The sequence below is a fragment of the Pinus tabuliformis genome, chromosome 1_1 (assembly GCF_031772625.1).
Source record: "Pinus tabuliformis cultivar Carrire ecotype Pingquan chromosome 1_1, CPIR1, whole genome shotgun sequence".
NCBI lineage: Eukaryota > Viridiplantae > Streptophyta > Pinopsida > Pinales > Pinaceae > Pinus > Pinus tabuliformis.
In genome coordinates, this window is record NC_142297.1 from 353,429,579 (window position 1) to 353,447,222 (window position 17,644).

The window sequence follows — 17,644 nt, forward strand, 5'->3', positions numbered from 1 at the left end:
GGTTTTGATCTTTTATAATTGGTGCATGTCATAATCTATAAATCTGATGATCTGGGTATTACTGATGTCTGAATAGTTTTAAAGGTTAAATCATCTTTTACAGATCTCTACGCAGGTTCAGTATAGCAAAGGTGTGTATACACACTGGTTCAGAATTTAAAAACAGCGTATACGTAGGTTTACCTTCATATAACAACGTGTGAATGCAAGTTCAACACATTGAAGTAGCATACATCTCATAAAATATGTTTTAGCTACTTCTGTTTGCTGTTGCAGTGTTATGGGTTCTGGTTTGGGTTCTGGTACTATTACTGTAATCTAGTTATAGCAATGGTTTATCAAATAGTGGGGGGGGTGGGTGGGGGGGGGGGGGGGGGGGTGGGGGTTGTTGTCATTGCAACTCACTGGTTGGGAGGAACATGCTTGTTCCTAGTATATTTCCAAGAGGACATATAAGTAAAAGTTATTGTAGTTATTGGCTATTAGATTTTTTCCAAGAAATAACATGCCATAGAAATCATATAATGATTTTTATATTACTTAGAACAATAAATGGAATATATAGAGAATAGAAAAAGGAAAATATATTTAAGATGCATTACTAGGTATTCATTATTTTCATGAGTGCATGAAGTTTGCTAATAGAAAATAAGTATCATTATATGTTTGAATTAGTGAGTTCTAACATATGTTGTTTGCATAAAGAATAACCAAGGAAAAAAAAAATAGTGAATAGACAAATAACACTAAATAACAAAGCATGCATTAATATTTGTATATAACAAAACTTAGAAATGCATGTAAATGTTGATAAGTATTTTTGTTTGATCCAATATCATGAATATTGGAAATATATCTTTGCAAATGGTTTAAATTGCATGATAATATTTGATTAAATAAATAGGAATATATTTATACAATTTTTATGAAAAGTAGAAATGTTATGGATGATCTATTTCTTTCACATATTATCGTACAAACCTACTGAAGGAAATAAATAGGTTTAGCAATCTTGAAAGTTGGTATGAAGGGTAGCCCCCATGTTAATACCCAAGAATATGTAGTACCCATTTGCTATAATATGATAGAGTTTGCCTCAGGAGGTAGACACCGAGATCGGTTAAATACGTAATCCATAACTATTTTGTGTAAACTTTACAATGAAATACTTTGAGCCTTAATTCGGTTAAGTGTCTATACGAGAAATCGTGACTACAAGTCAAGTTTCTATGGAAACCAAGGAGCAAATTATGTAAAACCAAAGAAACATTGAACCAAATAAATATAACCATACACATTTCTAGCCAAGAAATATTGTGGTACAACTATAAAATAAGAAGAAAAATGTAAAATACTACATACACATGTAAATATGTTTATAATATAAACATGTTTCAAATTTTATACACACACACACATAACTTGTGGGTTAGAAACCCTCAGTAAGTACATAGTACTCTAAGTTTTCAAATAATTTCAAATTGAGTAGCTTAGGCATACTTATAAATTACGTTAAATAAGTTATTCAGGAGACCTTAATAAATTTAAGAAAAACTGAACATTTGACTAACAACACTACTCAAGATTGAGCATGAAAAAACCTAGATTACTTAAACAAATTGGAATACAAAAATTAATTGCATAACTTAAAGCCTGAGTATGCGATAATTCTAAGCAATAACACAAAAACAAGTCATTGTGGTTGTTGAACTTCAACAACATCCTCTGTTATCATATAAGCACATGTACTATAAACCTAGTGTCACAATAACTTCGTACTTGGTGGGGGGAGGATTCTTATTATATTGTTGAAGGAAATTTTGAGATGGCATTTGGAACACAAACCTGGCACACAAAAAAAAAAAAAAAGGAAACCTTTGTTAATACTTTATTTAATTATATGAGTCATAAAAAGTTTATCAAATTGAAAATTTGAGAGCGAATATGCCTTGGGAAATTTCCAACCAACCGTGGTTGAGTTTATCTGTGAAAAGCATATAAGTGATTAGAAAATTGAGCAATTCAACTGAGACATGACCTTTGAATTAGAACATAAAGGAACTCCATTGATAAAACCCTTTCTATTAATAGTAAATTGATACAAAAAATAAAATTTCAAAGAAAAAAGTATGAGCAATACATTAATGAGTCGGTGTAATTCTTGGGAATAGTATCTACATTCACAACCATACTCTATCTGAATTGATAAATAAATTTTAATAGAGGATTGTCCCTATTCGAGAACCTGTGAAGGAATTTGGAAATTAAAAACCCTTATAAGGCTTCAAATAAAAAACCATAAGAAATATTCAGCGTAAAAACATTTGGAAACCTAAAATATTAATGGGCTAAGATATTTATGAATGACTCCTGTAAAAATGAAACCCTAAGTGACTATTGATACATTTTTTTGTTGGCATTATGACACAGGTTTTGGCCTTATGAAACATGTGTTGTCCTTGATGGCAACTCACTTAGATGAAAAATCACAGTTCAGGCTCACAGAATGAAGGAAAAAGAGATATACGCAGATTCCCCTTGACCAAGCCACGTATACACGCGGGTTAGCTAACCAAAAGGCGCATATGCGTATACACACACCATCACGCAAGGAAAGGCGCGTACATGTTGGAGAATTTGGTATTGGTCTGTGGTATTTGGACCATGGTATTTTTACCCATGGTATTGGTCCAAGGTATCTTGTCAGAAGTGTTGACCCCAGGTAATTGGTCCAAGGTATTGTTTCTAAGTGGTTTTTGACCATGGTATTGAATAAGGCCTAAGACTATAAAAGGAGGAGGAGATCATTAGGCAAAGGCACTAAAGAATTGAATATCTAATGAAGAGCAAGATCTAGAATACTGGTCATTGGGTTATGGTGCATAGCTGGATCTGAATCAAGGAGGAACCTGAGCGCTTGAAGAAGGATAAGTTCTATTTGGGTCATGATCTTATGGCTTGAAGAGAAGTATCTTTGTGTGGTTTTGATCTTTTATAATTGGTGCATGTCATAATCTATAAATTTGATGATCTGGGTATTACTGATGTCTGAATAGTTTTAAAGGTTAAATCATCTTTTACAGATCTCTATGCAGGTTCAATATAGCAAAGGTGTGTATACACACTGGTTCAGAATTTAAAAACAGCGTATACGTAGGTTTACCTTCATATAACAACGTATGAATGCAAGTTCAACACATTGAAGTAGCATACATCTCATAAAATATGTTTTAGCTACTTCCATTTGCTGTTGCAGTGTTATGGGTTCTGGTTTGGGTTCTGGTACTATTACTGTAATCTAGTTATAACTTTTAGAGAAGTGATTGTTTGATTCAGTTTTGGTTGGTGCAAAGGAGATTGGTTGATGCAGATATATTTTGATGTTTGATTAATGTTATTGATGGATCCAGTCTGAAAATTTATGAAACGTGGTCCCTGGAAGAAAATAGAAGGTTGTAGCCTTCTGTAGGTTAGCACCTACATACTAGTACATCAGCTGGTACAAGAGCAAAGGGGGTTGTAGCTCTCTTCTAGGAGAAGCTGGAGAATGAGAGAAGGTTGTAGCCTTCTGTAGGTAGAAGCCTGTGTACTGGTATAAGATTGCACCAATACAGAAATGTTGTAAAAAGAAGTTTCTTATTAAAAGAAGATAGAGACGAATTGCAGCAAGTGGTTTTCACCCACATTGGGTTTCCACCTTATATCTTTTGTTCTTGTGTGTGATTGTTTGCTTTGTTTTTATTGTACTTGGTTACTGTTATATGGTTATGATGCACAGATTAAATATCAACATCTGAAGAATTAACTAAATTATAAGTCTGCAGGTTATACGCTAGTTTCCTTAACTACAATTGTGTATATATGCAAGTTTCATTAACTGAAGTAGCGTATACAAATTTGATTGTGAAAAGAAATATTATTGACTTACTAATACTGATTCACCCCCCTCTCAGTATTATTTCCAACAATTGGTATCAGAGCAAGTCCTTCAGAAGAAGCTTGATCGCTTGAAGGAAGATCTATCATCATGAGTAACTACGAAAGAGAGGCATCCATTAGACCACTAATCATTAATGGGAGCAACTTCGTCTATTGGAAGGTAAGAACCACAGTCCATATTCAATCTCTTGGAATAGATGTTTGGGAAATCGTGGAAGGAGGATACAGATTTCCATCAACAATTCCTACATATATGGCAAGTAAAAAGTAGTATGAAATAAATGCAAAGCTATAAATACTCTATTGGGGAGTCTATCACAATCAGAATTTGTCAAGGTTATGCAGCTAAAAACCGCCAAAGAAATATGGGACAAGATCATTCTAAGCTATGAAGGAGACGATCAGGTAAAACATGCAAAACTACAATCTCTCAGAATTCAATATGAAACTCTCAGAATGCAAAATGATGAAAGTATAGCTAATTATTTCTTACGTATAGATGAGATTGTTAATCACATGAAAAACTTGGGAGAAGAGATAAAAGAAGTTACTTTAGTTGAAAAGGTTTTAAGATCCTTATCTTCTAAGTTTGAATCAAAAGTTTCTGCCATAGAAGAAAAGCAGGATCTTCAGAGTATTACTATGTCACAGCTACACGGAATCCTAACTGCTTTCGAAATGAGAAAAGGGGGTCCATCAGACATGAGAGAAGCCACATTCAAAGCTTCAGGAAGAGGAAAAGTCAATGAATCGAGACATACGTCAGAAAGAGAGGAAGAACCAAACTTTGTCAAGAACCTTCAACGGGGTTCTGGAAGATTAAGAGGTAAACTACCTTTCAAATGTTTTGCTTGTGGAAGAGTCAGTCATTATGTAGCCAAATTTCCTCATAAAGATAAGCTGGATAAAGGTAAGGAACCAGAAAAATGGAATAGAAAACAAAATGTAAGTAAGAAGAGCTACTATACGCATGAAGATAGCAATGGTTTATCAAATAGTGATGAAGATGAACATGGTAATGATTATATACTTTTGATGGCTTTTGAAGATGATGATTTCTTGGATGCTTTATATGAAGATGGTCTCTATGAGGAAATTTCTAAACTTAAATCTATTTAGAAGAAAAGAGTATGATTATAGATACTCTGACATTCCAACTTTCTGAAAGGGAAAAACATAATGAAAAGCTAGAATGTGAAATTGTGGGTCTAAGAAAAGAGATTCAGAAAACAAAATCTTTCAATCTTAGATTTGCTAAAGGATCGGAAACTTTAGATGAAATTATCAAAGTGCATCGTTCTCCTCTCATAAAGACAGGTCTTGGATATACAGAAGAAGCATCTCAAGCACATAAGCCATCAAACTCCAAAAGCTATCTTGATGCAACAAGGAGAAGTGAACAGGTTGAAAATTGTCAGCAAAGGCATAAAGCAAATCACCAGGTAAATCGGGTCCAATCTACTTCAAGGATGAACAGAAACTACAACCTAGCTCAGTTAAATCATTATCAATTTGCTTCAAGAATGAATGTCAATGGAAATCATTAGGTCAGTAGATTCGATAATCGCAGGAATTTCTTTAATGGCCAATGTTTTTCATGTCATAACTTTGGACACAAGGCTGCTCAATGTGTTGCTTACAAGACCATCATGACTAGAGAAGCACCAAATCAAAGGAATGTGACTGGGATCATGAAAAGGACCTACAATAACTTTTCTACTCTTGCAAATGAAATAGAATGCTCTATCTGTAATAACTTCGGTCATGAAGATTCTGAATGCAGCAGTAATTTTTGGCAAACATCTCAGAAGGAGCAAGCTTCGTCGGGTCCCAAAACATGGAGAAAGAAAGAATCACAAACAGAAAGATGTGGTATAACCTTGTATGCAGAAGGACAAGAAAATTAGTGGTACATCGACAATGGATGCTCGAAACACATCACAAGTGATAAAGAAAAACTTCAGTCATATAATGCCTTAGAAAAGGAAAGGAAGGTCTCATTTGGAAATGACACTCCTACAGTCATAAAAGGTAAAGGCTCTATTCTCTTAAAAGAAAAGGTTAAAGCTGGGAATGTTATGTATGTTGATGGTTTAAATCATAATTTATTGAGTGTCAGTCAAATGTGTGATCAAGGAAATGAGGTAGTATTTCGATCAAATGGATGTGTTGTTCGTGAGCTTGATACAGGGGAAATAGTGATCAAAGGCATAAGAACTCAACACTCAAGGGAGGACAACAACAGTGCTATCTAAGCAAAAATGATGAACATTGGCTATGGCACAGAAGATTGGGTCATATAAGCTTCACTCAGATAAGGAAAGCATGCAAATTCCAGGTTGTTCGCGATCTTCCTGACATCAAAATTCCAGAAAATACAATATGCAAATCATATCAATTTGGTAAGAAAACCATAGCACATTTCCCTAAGAAGGAAGGATCAACTAGTAAGCCTCTTGAACTTGTCCATGCTGATTTATGTGGTCCATCAAGGAAAAAGTCACCTCGTGGAGAAGAATACTTTATATTGTTCATTGATGACTTTTCAAGAATGTGTTGGATAGGACTTCTAAAGCATAAAGACGAAACATTTGAAAAGTTCAAAGCCTTCAAAGCTTTGGTTGAAAATGAATCAGATCGCAAAATCAAATGCCTCAGGTATGATCGAGGAGGGGAATTTACCTCGAATGAATTCTTTGACTTCTGTGAAGAACATGGAATAAGAAGGGAATTCTCTACTGCAAAGACTCCTCAGAAAAATGGAGTGGTAGAAAGGATGAACAAAACTATTCAACAAATGGCTCGTTCTATGCTAGATGAGTCTGGAACTCCTGCAACCTTCTGGGGTGAAGCTGCATTTGATGTCGTCACTATTATCAACAAAAAAAATGTTTGGGTAAACAAAACTCAAACTCCACATGAACTTTGGTATGGTAAGACTCCTACTGTAAAATACTTCAAAGTTTTTGGAAGCAAATGTTACATCAAAAGGACTGATGAAAAACTTGGCAAGTTTGAACCTAGAGCAGATGAAGGCATTCTCCTTGGTTACTCTTCCTGAAGTAAAGGATATAAGTGTTATAATTAAAGACTAGGGAAAATTGTTGAAAGTATTGATGTTGTCGATGATGAAGTAGGTGAAAATCCAAAGCAGGTAAAAACTGAAGAGTGGGAAGAAGATGAGGATTATCCTTCCACATCAAATCAGACTAATGTTGAAGAAGAAGAAACCAATGAAGCACCAGAAGAGCAGATAATGGCAGAAGAAAAGACTCCATCCAGATATGTTCAGAAAAATCATCCAGAGACTCAAATTTTGGGACAAGAAGAGGTAGGTGTACAAACAAGAAGAACTATTACAGAAGCTTCGAGCTATCTAGCATTGCTTTCCTCCATTGAACCTCAAAATGTAAATGAAGCATGCAAAGATGAATGTTGGGTCAAGGCCATGAATGAAGAACTTGAGCAAATTGAAAAGAATAATACTTGGGAATTAGTTCCTAGACCTCATGATAAGAATGTCATAGGAACCAAATGGATATTCACAAACACACTGAATGAAAATGGAGAAGTTATTAGAAACAAGGCCGGACTTGTTTGTAAAGGGTATGCTCAACAAGAAGGTATAGACTTTGAAGAAACTTTTGCACCTGTTGCTAGACTTGAAGCCATAAGAATGTCCCTTGCTCTTTCTAGCTTTCAGAAGTTCAAAGTATATCAAATGGATGTGAAATCTGCCTTTCTTAATGGAGACCTAAAAGAAGAAGTATATATTGAGCAACCAGATGGATTCATCCTTGTAAATGATCCAAAACTTGTATGCAGACTCAAAAAGGCTCTCTATGGTCTAAAACAAGCTCCAAGGGCCTAGTATTATCATCTTGACAAATACCTTCATCAACAAGGTTTTTCAAAAGGCTCAGCTGATAGCAATCTATATATAAAAATTGACAATGATAAATTGCTAATACTTGTTGTGTATGTTGATGATATCATTTTTGGTAGCAATGAAGAATCCATGAGTCAAAACTTTGCTTTGGTAATGCATAAAGAATTTGAAATGTCCCTGCTTGGTGAGCTCATATATTTTCTTGGTTTACAAGTTCAAAAAAATAGAGATGGCATTTTTCTATCACAAACCAAGTACCTCAAGTAGATCTTGAAGAAATATGGCATGGAAGATTCTAAACCAGTATGTACCCCTATGGTAACATGATGTAGCCTTAGCACAAATGATGAATCAACAGCAGTACATCAACCAACCTATAGATCCATGATTGGTAGTCTACTCTATCTAACAGGTACCCAACCAGACATCAAGCATGCAGTGGGAATAGTTGGAAGATTCCAAGCAAATCCAAAGGAAGCACGCCTTCAGGCAGTCAAAAGTATTTTCAAATATCTTCAAGGAACACAAAAATTTGGTTTATGGTATCCTAGAGATACAAATCTTACACTTCATGCATATACAGATGCAGATTGGGTAGGAAGCGTGGATGACAGAAAAAGCACTAGTGGTGGTGCATTCTTTATGGGTTCCAGATTAGTGTCTTGGTTTAGCAAGAAACAAAGTTCAATTGCATTATCTACAGCTGAAGCAAAATATGTGGCTGCTTCATCTTGCTGCACACAACTCCTTTGGATGATGCAAACATTGCAAGACATTCATATCACATGTACTCCACCCATCTCCATTCTATGTGATAATACAAGTGCAATAAGTATTTCAAAGAATCCTGTCATGCATTCCAAAACCAAGCATATACCTATCAAATATCATTTTCTCCATGAACAAGTGCTTGAACAAAAGGTCAAATTGGAGTATGTTCCCTCCAAAGAACAGGTTGCTGATATATTCACCAAACGACTGCCCAAAGAGACAATTGAATATCTCAGACAAAAGCTGGGAGTAGTTGATACATCATCTTGTTGTTGAAACCTATCTAGTTCAGAGAACAGTGGTTGTACGTGAGTTTCATGAAGCATATTTGCGTACATACGCCGGTTTCTGTGGATACAGACGCGTATATGTTGGTTTGAAGAATATCGGTGGGCTAGACTCAAGATGAAAAGAATTTGATATGGATCTGACAGTGATCATCTGGCACAGGTTCAGGGGGAGCATATACTTCTAATAATGCATTGTTGGCATTATCTTAGAAGATCTTGGTACAATTTAACAGTTGTTTTTGATTCAGGTGGAACAGGTGCAGAGGGAGATCATGGTTGCTAGTCTGGATGGTGATTGACAGATGCTACTGATGATAGCTGTTGATGACTATCATAGTCTTGTTTTAGATATTTTGTCTCTATGTTATGCATATGTTTTATTATCAAGGTCATGTAACGACCTATTTTGTTTCCCCACTATGCCTGGGATGGATGATGTAAGGTTCTTGTTTTATCATGTATAAAATTTTGGTGTATCCCCACTTGGTTAGGTGGATAAGTCAATCTTGGTATATCCCCACATGTTTGGGAGATGGATGTATGCATGAGTCTATGAGTCTTTGGTGATAGGAAGGTCATTTATGATGTATAGAGTCATGTTCTTCTTGTAGAACATCTTTTTACAGACCTTGCTTACAGTCAGGGGGAGCATGAACAACACACTTCAGCATATCAAAAAAGTTCAGCATGTACTCAGGGGGAGCATAACCCTTTGCCCTTGATGACAAAGGGGGAGAGTGACTTGGAGTGACTTGGGGTTGCCATCAAGTCCAAAGGGGGAGATTGTTGGCATTATGACATAGGTTTTGGCCTTATGACACAGGTGTTGTTCACTCAGACGACAGATCACAGTTCAGGCTCACAGAATGAAGGAAGAAGAGATATATGTAGATTCCCCTTGACCAAGCCGTGTATACACGCGGGTTAGCCGACCAAAAGGCACGTATGCGTATACACGCACCTTCACGCAAGGAAAGGAATGTACATGTTGGAGAATTTGGTTTTGGTCCATGGTATTTGGACCATGGTATTTTGACCCATGGTATTGGTCCAAGTTATCTTGTCTGAAGTGTTGACCCCAAGTAATTGGTCCAAGGTATTGTTTCTAAGTGGTTTTGGACCATGGTATTGAGTAAGGCCTAAGACTATAAAAGGAGGAGGAGATCATTAGGCAAAGGCACTAAAGAATTGAACATCTAATGAAGAGCAAGATCTAGAATACTGGTCATTGGGTTATGGTGCATAGCTAGATCTGAATCAAGGAGGAACCTAAGCGCTTGAAGAAGGATAAGTTCTATTTGGGTCAAGATCTTAAGGCTTGAAGAGAAGTATCTTTGTGTGGTTTTGATCTTTTATAATTGGTGCATGTCGTAATCTGTAAATTTGATGATCTAGGTATAATTGATGTTTGAATAGTTGTAAAGGTTAAATCATCTTTTACAAATCTGTACACAGGTTCAGTATAGCAAAGGCGCATATACACACTGGTTCGACATTTCAAAACAACGTATACATAGGTTTGCCTTCATATAACAACGTATGAACGCAGGTTCGACACATTGAAGTAGCTTACGTCTCATAAAATATGTTTTAGCTACTTCTATTTGCTATTACAGTGTTCTGGGTTCTAGTTTGGGTTCTGGTATTGTTATTGTAATCTGGTTACAACTTTCAGAGAAGTGATTGTTTGATTCAGTTTTGGTTGGTGCAAAGGAGATTAGTTGATGCAGATATATTTTGATGTTTGATTGATGTTATTGATGGATCTAGTCTGAAAATTTATGAAATGTGGTCCTTGGAAGAAAAGATAAGGTTGTATCCTTTTGTAGGTCAGCACCTCCGTACTAGTACATCAGCTAGTACAAGAGCAAAGGGGGTTGTAGCTCCCTTCCAGGAGAAGCTGGAGAACGAGAGAAGGCTGTAGCCTTCTGTAGATAGAAGCCTGTGTACTGGTATAAGACTGCACCAGTATAGAATTGTTGTAAAAATAAGTTTCTTATTAAAAGAAGATAGAGACGAATTGCAGCAAGTGGTTTTCACCCACATTGGGTTTCCACCTTATATCTTGTGTTCTTGTGTGTGATTGTCTGCTCTATTTTTACTGTACCTAGTTACTATTATATGGTTCTGATGCACAGATTAAAGATCAACATCTGAAGAATTAACTAAATTATAAGTCTGCAGGATATACGCTAGTTTCCTTAACTACAGTTGCGTATATACACAAGTTTCATTAACTGAAGTAGCGTATACAAATCTGATTGTGAAAAGATATATTATTGACTTACAAATGCTGATTCACCCCCGCCCTCCCCCTCTCAGTATTATTTCCAACATTTTTATCACCTAATGGAAGTTGCTCGTGTCCACGACTAATGTTCATGCTGAGTTAACAAAGGTTTTCATAGTTTAATATGTCTTATCTAGAAATTCCTGAAGGAACTTCCAATCAGAGTCCCTATTTTGAAACCCTTAAAAGGGGTCAAGCTAATAAAGCCCTCAAGGTATCTACAAAAGAAGGAATCCTAGGGTTATTTCTCTAAATCCAAACCTTGTGTGAGCTATAAGTAAGAGATTGTCCTTTATAAAAGAATATTGAGTGTAATAGTTAAGAATATTCTTACCAAGGCGACAGAGGTTCGATTCCTTGGCTCGAACCATGAAACTCTGTTAGAATTGTTGATAATAAGTGATGATTAGAGGGCACGGTTCCATAATAGGCTCCTAGGAACCCTAAGTAACTCATAAACACAAATTAAATTGATTTCATCAGAGAATTGTTCTTCAATATCTCACAAAAGGACCTGCAACACTGAGCAAAATTATTAGCTAGCAAGATAAATTACGAAAGCTCCTACATTGACTCAGAAAGGTATTCTTAGCTCAATATCTCCTAACCCAATTAAATTTAATATTGCTAACCCTTGGCAACACAATTAACTAGCTAATTAGCAAGCAAAATTATAAATTTACCTCTAGTAATATGTTTAAAGAGTTGTCAGAGAAGTGGTGTGGAAGGCTAACACTGAGTGAAAACAAAGTACTTGCGTAGATCTTAACCCTAACCTAGTGCTACGGAGATTTTAGACCACCAAGAAGGGTAAATGCGAAGTGAGTGAGTTGCTAAACCATCATCACCATTCGATCACTTTGAAACATCCATACCATCCAATTGTGGCATCACATGGATGGGTTGAATACAAGCTCGACACATACAGAGTGACCAAATGCACATCTGATGTACGCCATGTGTATCGCGGGGTAAGGAGGGGAAGCGGTGTAGTGGTATAAATTAATGTAGATTTAACCATGAATGTAACATTTCATTTGTTCTAAGTGGAGAATACATAATGTACAAGAGATTCAATAGTTGGTATGTAACATAATCCATTTGGTGGAAGAATAACTCAATATTGAGTTATTCTTCCACCAAATGGATTATGTTACATACCAACTGTTGAATCTCTTGTACATTATATATATATATATATATATATATATATATATATATATATATATATATATATATATATATATATATATATATATATAAGATGTTAAAAAGGAAAAAACAAAAGACCATGATAGTCAAAGTGAGACCATAATTTGAAAGTGTGCTTAGAACACATACATCGAGGACATATTGTTCCATTGTGTGTGTGGGGACACACACACACACATATATGGTGTTGAGATACATTACTAGAGTGGAAGAAGTGGCCTCTGATGATCTCTTTTTTGGGGTTTGTATCCTCTTTAGGACTCCCCCAATTATGGAGTGAAAGTTTTGGCAATATACCTACTTATGAAATGTTTAAATGAGGGGAAAGTGAGGAATCATAGCCACCATTAAGTATAACAACAAGGTTTGAGCTATGGACTTCACAATATTCAAAAAAAAAAACTTACAACATAACATTACACTCATTGAACCTATTGAAATGACGAGAGGAGGCCTCAATTTTTAGATTTCTTCAATCCATTTTTGCACCATGGAACTTGAATGTAAAATCATCACCCATGCCATTGAATGAGCCACAGAGTTTGGATAATTCTAACTGTAAAACTATGTGGTTCTTCAACAATTTATTGTGTAGTTGGTTATACACCACATGTAAGAAAGGGCATTTGGCATTTGGTTCACCAAAATGATCAAAGTGTGAGTTGATTTCTACTTTTAATGTTCAATTGGCTAGTTTTCCATGGTTTTTGAACTTATAAATTGTATTATGAGCTAATTCATGATTCATCTGATATAAAGAACTTAATGTCACAATTAATTGAAAATGGTGCGATAACAATTCCCATCACCAACATCGATGTTAGGTAATTCTTAATCAACGAATAATCTTTGGTAATTGATCTCTAGAATGGTGAAGCATTGAAAGATGACTTAAGAACCCTTAATGCAATCCACTAGAGAAAAATTAACAATAATTTTCTTATGATGGCCTCCTACCAAAGTATTGAAGAGGACACCACTCTCCAAACTAGCTTGGAAGCTAGTACTTGGGGAAGGAGAGAAGAATCATTCAAACCCATTCCCATAGGCTTAAAGTTGCAAGACTATTTTTGACTTGAGGAGTGAAATGACATTCTTTTCTCTCCTACCTAGTTAGAGAAATATCCTTAGGATCTTGGGGATTTTGATTAAGATGTATTTGGAAATGAATGTTTACAGACATAGGTAACCTCAATAACTCTTTTTATAATTTATTTGGGATTTAGTCCCTGTCAAATTACTACTCTAAATTTCATCCAGATAGATTGAGAGCAAAAACAACATATAGAAGATTAATATTATCCTAAAACGAAACCCAAATTTAATTGAGCACTCCACAATCTTGATAATATGATCCCGCCACTATAGATCATTTTTAAATTCAACATTTAATGTTGCCCCCACTTACGCTGAGCTAAGGGAAGAAAAAAACAAACCCACACTTTCCATAAGTATGGAGGTTTTATTTGGATAACCATGCGTGGCACCACAAAGAGGAATCCATGTCGAAGGCTCTGGGATAATTTGAAGTTTTTAGAAGTTAAACCATTGGTGAAGCCACAAAGTTAACCCCACCCCAATATTCCCAACATATCCTTATCGAGTGGTAAAGGCGTCCAGTACCACGTATATTTCTTTAGTAACAGAGAGCTGTGGCTCTGTGTTCTTGAATTTCTGATATGATTTCTCTTCTCTTCTGTCAGATTGTTCGGAGCTCATTACTGTAAATTGTTAATACGAAGTACGCTTCAAGCTATCCCCATTACACTGCTACAAAGGTGAATATACGGAACGCGTGAATCCATCGGAACCGTTCGCTCCCACTGAACGATTTGAAGAGATGAGCATGTTGGTGCAAAGAAATTAGTGTATGCATCCTCCTCTCCTGCCTTTTCGACATGTCATTACTTTTCCTGCCATCTTCTTTATGCCTTTTCCCCTCTCCATTTCTGAATCACCCAAATCTGCAGTCTTATGATCTTTCCTTTTATTTCAACATCTCCGTTGTTGTAGCTGCATCAGTTAAACAGCGGCATAGGACTAAAGTGAAGAACACCAAACAAGTTTTGGCCTGTGCCAACCAAAACCAATTTACACAAACGATTAAACCCGAAAGTAAACGGAGCAACGCTGTCATATGGAGGGAGGCGATCATAAATTATGTGAAAAACGGCCTCTGGGAAAAATCGCTGAGATTGTATTATCAAATGCAACGCGCGGGCATCAAACCCGACAAGTTGGTATTTATTTATGTAATCAATTCATGCAGCAGCCTATCAGATCTACAAGCAGGCATGAAGATTCATGAAGACATCATCGCAAGGGGGTTTGAGTTGGATGTTTATGTGGGTACTGCGCTGGCGTCAATGTATGCAAAGTGCGGGAGTTTAGACAGTGCGCGCCAAGTGTTTGAAAGAATGCCTGAACGAAATGTTGTGTCGTGGACTGCAATAATTGGTGGTTATTTACACCATGGCTACCCACATGAAGCCTTGACATTTTTCAATAAAATGCAAGTCCAGGGTATACAACCCAATGCAATCACCATAATTAATGTTATAGGTGCTTGCACTGATTTACTGGCTCTGGAGCAAGGTAAGCAGATACACGGTTATACAATAAGAAGTAGATTTGAATCCGATATTGTTGTGAGTACTGGACTTGTTGACTTGTATACCAAATGTGGGAATGTTAAAATTGCTCACAAATTGTTTGAAAGAATGCCTGAAAAAAATGTTGTGTCATGGACTGCAATAATAGCTGGTTATGCCCAGAATGACATGCCTCATGAAGCCTTGGCTATCTTCCGTGAAATGCAAGTCCAGGGTATAAAACCCAACTCATTCACCATAGGTAGTGTTCTGCCTGCTTGTGCTGATTTATTTGCTTTGGAATATGGTAAGCAGATCCACTGTTATGCAATAAGAAATGGGTTTGAATCTGAAGTGGTGGTGGGCACAGGGCTTGTGGACATGTATACTAAATGTGGGAATGTTAACATTGCCCAAAATTTGTTTGAAAGAATGCCAAAACAAAATGTTGTGTCATGGACTGCTATAATTGCTGGTTATTCTCAGAATGGTCGTCCCCATGAGGCGTTGTCATTCCTCCATGAAATGCAAGTTCAGCGTATAAAACCCAACTCAATCACCATAGTTAGTGTTCTTCCTGCATGTGCTGATTTGTTGGCTCTGGAACTAGGTAAGCAGATCCATGGATATGCAATAAGAAATGGATTTAATTCTGATGTTGTTGTGGTCAATGGGCTTATAAACATGTATGCGAAATGTTGGAATATTAACCTTGCCCACAAACTGTTTGAAAAAATGCCAGAACGAGATGTTGTGTCATGGAATGCTATTATTGCAGCTTATTCCCAGAATGGCTGTCCCCATGAAGCCTTGGCATTCTTCAGTGAAATGCAAACCCAGGGTATAAAACCCAACCCATACACCATAATCAGTGTTCTGCCTGCATGTGTACATTTATTGGTTCTGGAGAAGGGTAAGCAGATCCACAGTTATGCGATAAGAAGAGAGTTTGTATCTCATGTTGTTGTAGTCAATGGGCTTGTAAACATTTATGCCAAATGTGGGTATGTTAACATTGCCTACAAACTATTTGAAAGAATGCCTCAACGAGATGTTGTGTCATGGAATGCAATGATTATGGCATACGGAATTCATGGACATGGTGAGGATGCTCTTGCTTTATTTTCCCAAATGCAACAGACAGGCACAAAGCCAGATCATGTCACGTTCACTGCTATTTTGACTGCCTGCTGTCATGCAGGGTTTGTCGACCAGGGTTGGCAATACTTTGAGTGCATGAAATTGGATTATGGCCTTGCACCTAAGCTGGAGCATTATGCCTGCTTGGTTGACCTTCTTGGGCGTGCAGGGCATCTGGCTGAAGCTTATGACATTATCAAAAAGATGCCATTAGAGCCTGACGTAAATGTGTGGGGAGCCTTGCTTGGGGCCTGCAGAATTCACAGCAATATTGAGCTTGCAGAAGAAGCAGCAAAACATCTCTTTGAATTAGAACCAGACCATGCTGGATATTATGTATTGTTGTCAAACATCTATGCTGAGGCACACAGGTGGGAGGATGTAGTTAAGTTGAGGACAATGATGAAAGAGAGGGGAGTGAAGAAGCCACCAGGATGCAGTATTGTTGTGGTAAATAGAGAGGTTCATGCTTTTATTGCAGGAGACAGAACCCATCCTCAATCTGAAAAAATTTATGCAATGTTGGAAACCTTGTATGGGCAAATTAAGAAGGCAGGTTATGTGCCTGACACAAATCTTGTTCTGCAGGATGTGGAGGAAGAGACTAAGGAAAATATATTATGCAGTCATAGTGAGAAGCTAGCCATTACGTTTGGGATCATTAATACAAACCCAGGCACCCCCATTCATATCATGAAGAATCTTCGTGTCTGTAATGACTGCCACAATGCCACTAAGTTCATCTCCAAGATTATTGGGCGGGAAATTATTGTGAGAGATGGAAACCGATTCCACCATTTTAAAGATGGATTGTGTTCTTGTAGAGATTACTGGTGATGCTCGTTGAACCAAGTAAATAGATATGCTTATGCCTCAAACTAATATGTCACATACCATTCCTTTGTTAGGTAGAGTGTAATATGCATGAAGAAAGTCATCTTATGACCTAAATTGGGTGAGGATTCTGATCAAATGATAAGAACAAGCCATAAAGAATATGGCTATAAACAAACACGCTAATAGGAAATTGTGTTAAAGTACATAATATATGACATGCTAGATTAAATTCTATAATATATTTAACACATGTAGCTTGGCCTAAGCTTTGTGAGTTGGCTTCTCCTTTTCTAGCTAAGGCTTCTAGACTAGGGGCTCTAATATAGCAAAAATCTATATGCCAGTAATGAGATATTGGTATTGCAAGTCTAATATGCTTGGCAAGAGTGAGACAAGAAAAGCAAACTAGCAGAAAAGCCTTAATGCCCTTGGGTTTTCATTGTATTGTTCTCAAAATATGAATTTATAATACATCAATGACCATTTTAGATCTAGATCTTGATCACACTAACAACTCATCAATGAATCATCATGAATCACAATTCATGATAATTGTATTCTCAAACTTTGTGATTGTCTAGGGACTTATTGTTTAACTCTCTCCCCCCGAATCACAAGTTCGAATAACTGTACCAATAACCTTTGTTATCTTCAATATGAAATTTTTGAGCTAAGTTTGGATGAA

At 36.5% G+C, this 17,644-nt stretch overlaps 1 pseudogene across 2 annotated transcripts; it reads left to right on the forward strand.

The window, feature by feature from the left end:
• Positions 1–13,846: 13,846 nt before the first annotated feature.
• On the forward strand, positions 13,847–17,317 carry LOC149213044 (pentatricopeptide repeat-containing protein At1g11290, chloroplastic pseudogene; annotated as a pseudogene). 2 transcript variants are annotated; one of them, XR_016250786.1, is made up of 2 exons: positions 13,848–14,259; positions 14,405–17,317. The product of XR_016250786.1 is annotated as a pentatricopeptide repeat-containing protein At1g11290, chloroplastic pseudogene, transcript variant X2 (transcript). The 2 variants fall into 2 exon arrangements; XR_016250785.1 differs by having other exon boundaries at positions 13,847–17,317.
• The last annotated feature ends 327 nt before the right edge of the window (positions 17,318–17,644 follow it).